Raw genomic sequence first — 5,760 nt, 5'->3', positions numbered from 1 at the left:
TTGAGGATATGATTGCCTTGTAGCATACTGCTGTGGTTGCTGGAATCCAGGTGGGTTAAACTGTTTACTCACTCCTTGCTGATATGGTGGCTGAATAGCATTCTGATTATTCCCCCAGCTGAAATTTGGATGATTTCTGTTGTTAGGATGATAGGTCGCTGGCACAGGCTGCTGTTGTCGCTGATAATTATTCACATACTGAACAGATTCGTTGACAAGAGAACACTGATCCGTAGCATGAGAACCTGCACAAAGCTCACAAACCATAGCTATTTGATTAACTCCATACGTAGCCAAAGAATCAACCTTCATTGATAGCGCTTGGAGCTGGGCTGCAATAGCGGTGGTTGCATCAACTTCCAGAATACCTGCTACCTTGCCTGACGTCATCCTCTGAGTTGGGTTTTGATGCTCATTTGTAGCCATCGTCTCGATAAGATTATACGCCTCAGTATAGCTTTTAGCCCATAAGGCGCCTCCAGCTGCTGCATCGAGCATGGGCCGAGATTGGGCCCCCAAACCATTATAAAAACCAGTGATTACCATCCAATACGGCATTCCATGATGTGGACATTTTCTCAACATTTCCTTGTAGCGTTCCCAAGCCTCGCACATAGATTCTGTAGGTTGCTGCGCAAACTGAGTAAGAGCACTCCTCATAGCAGCAGTCTTTGCCATTGGATAAAACTTCACCAGAAACTTTTGCGCAAGATCTTGCCACGTAGTGATGGACCCAGCTGGTTCAGAATGTAACCAGTCTTTAGCCTTATCCCTCAGTGAGAATGGGAAAAGCCTCAACTTGATAGCCTCATCAGTCACGCCATTATACTTAAAAGTGCTGCAGATCTCGATAAAATTCCTTATGTGCATGTTGGGGTCTTCAGTTGCCGCTCCTCCAAAAGAAACAGAATTCTGCACCATCTGAATAGTGCCCGGCTTGATTTCAAAGGTGTTAGCTTGAATAGCCGGATGAAGGATGCTTGACTGAATGTCATCAATTTTAGGCCGAGAAAAATCCATAAGAGCTGGATCAGCTTGAACAATACGATCTCCCATGTTTACTGGTTCTTTCTACTCAGTTCCTGAATCCGAATCCTCAAAATCTAACTTCTCCGGAGTATCAAGAACTTCGTCTTTCTCCTCAGCTGTATCTAAGGTCCTCTTGCAAGCACGAGAACGAGTTTGCATAAACGCTTGCTAAAGTACCTGAAACACAACCGAAAAGAGTAATTAACTACTACGTCCTAATCACTGAGTCCTAATGACCAATGATGGTAAGTACATAAACTAAACAAATACGTCGAGTCCCCGGCAGCGGCGCCAAAAACTTGTTAGGGCGAAAACATGCACTAATATTCACGCAAGTATACGCGTTCGCAAGTAATATAGAATACTTTCTAGTTCGTTCCCTCAGAGACTCAGACTAAGTTATTGTCTAATTAAACTCACTCATCAATGTATGATTACTTCTCAATGTTAAGATAACACTTAAAATTGTTGATTAAATATTAACTATAATTAACTACTTAATTAACCACTTAACTAACACTTCAATTTATCAATAATAAAACACTCATGAGATCACAACGTCATTATTACTTCCTTCTATAGCCATTGTTATTACCTTTAGCATGTGACAGTGATGATATTAATCGAATAACACGGAACTGATAAAAGCCAACTTTCATTGTACTAATACCATTCTACCAAACATCCACAATTAAGATAGAAGTTGAATAGTCATCAATCATGTTGAGTTCCTATATGTCTACAGAAATTGACAACACAACGATTTAAGCACAAGTTATCCCTTTTGATTACATAGGGCAAATAAAACTGTTAGAGTTACCCACTAATCATGCACAACGTACATGAACCTATGCTAGCATGGCAAGTTCTAAATCTCAAGATCCACCGTCGCTTCACAAGAGATTAACACCCTATCTTATATGTTCGCGATGCACATAAGACAAATACGCACAACCAATACTAGATATCATGCAATCATCATACACTAAAGTATTAAACAATTAACTAAAGAATTTCATAATAAATCCGTTGCAACCCCATGATCACGATTAGCCCATAATAGAACTTATCGCCATCATGGGTTCATATGAAATCATGATAAACAACACAAGAAAATAATAACTAAACTAATTATATTAAAACAGAGTACGTCACAAGAGTAAATAAGTCAAAGCAAGAAAACTAGCATCCAACGTTACAACGAAACAAGAATCACAAGAAAATATGCTTCCTCTTCGTTGCGGTGTGCTAAATCGGTCTTCTTCCTTATCTCCTTCGCTTCTTGCGCCAAACACAATCTAAAACATAATCTCCTTCATATTCTCTATGAAAACGTCTTAAATCTACTTATATAATAGTCCCATAAAACTCAGATTACATAGAAGTTGGAAGCCAAACAGAAGTAGAAGTCTAAAATAATTCAGCTTTTTCCCCGACCCTGCGCGGCCGCTCAGCATTTCTGCGCGGGCGCGCAAGGCTGCTGCGCGGCCGCTCAGCATTACTGCGCGGACGCGCAGGACCCTACTGGAAAAAATCCAGGTTTGCTCCGTTTCTTCGCCGTAATCTGCCCGTTCTTTTCCTCTCACAATGGTGAACACATGCCAAGGCTTATTCTTGATGATTCCTCCTCCGAAATGCAACTAATACCCTGAAATGCATAAACACTAGAAAAACGCATCAAATACACAAAATACTTGATTTCAAGACACCAATTTAAGCCATTTTAAGACGTTCTAAGTGGTATAAAATGCCACTTATCACACCCCCAAACTTAAATCGATGCTTGTCCTCAAGCGTCACAGACTCAAAACAAATAAAAATATGCATGAATGCAATCTATATGAAAATGCACCGATCCCCCTTACTACAATTAACCAACCAAATTGTCACATCTCAACGAATGTAGTTAGACAACAAAAGATCAATAAACTCATGCAAACGGACATACAGCCAGAAACGTGGTGTGTGCAAATGCTTAACAGATATGCTTCGGAACTAGACCAATTACTATGACTAGACTATCCTCAAGGCAATCCTACGATTATACAAAGAATAAAAATTCTAGGCACAAAGTGATATACAACACTACAAGAACTCTGGAGCTTACTACGGAATCGTGCTTTTTATTTACAACTCAAATGCTTATTTGACCGTGCAATGAGTGAGGTCCACAAAAGACTTATACAATGGTATCCATGTAACGAGCGTTAGGTTAGCGGATCCCAGACTCTAAAAGCCTTAGGTCACTAGGCACAAAGTCCCCTAAAAACTTAATTACTCGAATACCAAAGAGCCCACTCTTGATCAATTATGCAATTTTTTTTTTTTCTGAGCAAGTGCGTTTCGCTCCATCTTGCTCAACCCTAGACTACTCGCATAACATGCGAGCCGGCTACTAGCCATTTGACGCCTAGCCACAACTAGCAACAAATTCCATTTTTACTCCATTTTTTTTCTTTTTTCATGCCTTTACCACTAAGAACCTATTATCAAATTCTAAGCATAATAAATAGATTATCCTCGAAAATAATCAGATCATAACAACAATCTAGCCCTTAAGCATTCTCTAAGACTTAGTGAAAATACAAGTGCTTCTAGCATGCATATCAACCTACACAACTTAATAACACTTTAATGCTATCACTACACTCGCATCAATATCACAATTCAGTCGATAAATCATTGCAAAAGTGATCATGGTATATGCATGAGCTATATGATATGACAAACAAATAAAGTTATATAAAAAACTATATGGCAAAAATTATGCAACTATATGAACTAACTATCATGAATATACAGCTATATGACACACACAAAATATTCCTTAACTACCACCCCCAAACTTAAAATCTTCACTGTCCCCAGTGAAGGTAGTAGAAAGGAACACAGGGTATACCTACTCGGAGTCATCATCATCATCACCCTCAGTGGGTGGAGTATCAGGCGGCGGGTATGCAGAGTCCTCACCAAAAACTGGCCACTGGATATCAGCTCCAAGGCCTCGAAAAGCAGTCCCTAACGCAAGAGTGAGCTCCTGAGCAAACCTGCTCTGCGTCTCATACATGGCATCCATCCGCCGTGAAAGCCTCCTATACTGGGCATCACCCATCCCAGCACCCTCCTGAGCTCTCGAAGAACCAGCCTCACCACGCCCTGGCCTAGCCATAGTAGCACCTCGTGCTGGACGTCCTCCTGGAAGATGATAACCATCCTATGCTCCTCAGGCTCACCACCGGTCCACTCCTGCATCCCATTCAGAGTGCCAGAATTTATCGGAGCTGCTGGCAACTGTAACTGCTCATGAGCCGGCCAGTTCACTCCTACTGCTCGGCATAGCTTCGTAACCGTGGATGCATAAGGGATGTTCATATGCTTTGCTCCCCTCAAAAACTTCAGAATTCCTTGGTAGATAAACTCACAAAGGTCCACATAGTATTCCTCATTCAGAATTCCCCACAACAACTGTGCTCTCTCAACTGTGACCTTGTGTGCATGTGAAGAAGGCAAAATATTAGCACATATAAATGCATTCCATGCACGGGCATACCTGTTCATGGCGATCGCCGGAAAGTGACGATACTCATTATTGGCTGGACTGCGGTTCCAAACTGTGCCCGGTCGACAGAGAGTCGCACAAATCAAATCCAAAGTCAAAATCCACAGCAGTCTTTTCATTCCAGTTCTCCTCCTCGGGCTTCCTCCTCTCGCTGTCCAATCACACGGCGAATCGCCGCAGGATGATAATCAACCGTCAGCCCACGAACTACAGAAAACCCATTCTTTTCAGCCTTCACCGTTCGCGTAGAACTCGCGAACAACACTATTGGTACTGCTTCGGGTGACTCATAAAAAGCTATCCACCTTTCTCTGCATCATGGGCAACAACTCACCATCCCTCCCTGATGGTAAAAACCCCCTCTCCTTCAGAATCGGCTTCCCCAACAGCCTAGTGTACTCCTCCTCCGCAGCTCTGTCAGTTAACCGAGGCCTTGCAGCAGTACCCCTTGATGAATCAGCAGTAGGAACTGTGCTGCTGCTGTCAATAGTGCGTGCTCTCTTGGGTGCCATTGATTTGTGAATAAAAGTGTGTAAGAACTGATTTTTGATGTTTATGAGAGGGTTTAAGTGTAGGAAGTTTGTGGGAGATATGTAGGATAGGTGTATGTATATATAGGGTGTGGAGTAGGTTAAATTAGATTAGGAGTGGGGTTGAGGGATAAAATCATGGGGTAATGGGAAAAGAATTCGTGGGTTTATGGGCTGTGATGGGTTTTTGTGTTTGTTTTTTTTTTTTTTCTGAACTGTAAAAAATTTTCTGGAACTCGACCCTGCGCGGCCGCTCAGCATTTCTGCGCGGGCGCAGCAAGCTGCGCGGCACTCAGCATAGCTGCGCGGGCGCGCAGAGGGTCTCTGGAAAAAAATTTTCAGCCCCTGTTTTCTGATTTTTTTGTGTTTTTGGATAGGTTATTAACTTCTAAGGGTTCCTGTAACAACAATTCATGGGTTGCCTCCCACGCAGCGCTTCTTTTTCGTCATTAGCTTGACGTTCCGTACCTTTCTCAAGTAGTCAACAAAATGGCACTAACCACCTCTCGGTTTGCCATGTCCCCATAGTAGTGCTTCAACCGCTGACCGTTAACCTTGAATGCTTGGTCCGAATCATTCTCAAAAATTTCCACCGCTCCATGTGGAAACACAGTTTTGACAATAAAAGGTCCAGACACCTTG

General features: G+C 42.2%; 1 non-coding gene across 1 annotated transcript; it reads left to right on the top strand.

The window, feature by feature from the left end:
* The first annotated feature begins 556 nt into the window (after positions 1 to 556).
* On the top strand, positions 557 to 663 carry LOC141662575 (small nucleolar RNA R71). Its single transcript, XR_012550683.1, has one exon. It is a non-coding gene; the product is annotated as a small nucleolar RNA R71 (small nucleolar RNA).
* Positions 664 to 5,760: the final 5,097 nt, after the last annotated feature.

This window comes from Apium graveolens, chromosome 5, assembly GCF_009905375.1.
Source record: "Apium graveolens cultivar Ventura chromosome 5, ASM990537v1, whole genome shotgun sequence".
NCBI lineage: Eukaryota > Viridiplantae > Streptophyta > Magnoliopsida > Apiales > Apiaceae > Apium > Apium graveolens.
The sequence above is the reverse complement of the archived record's forward strand: the minus strand, read 5'-3'. Positions and strand labels throughout refer to the sequence as shown.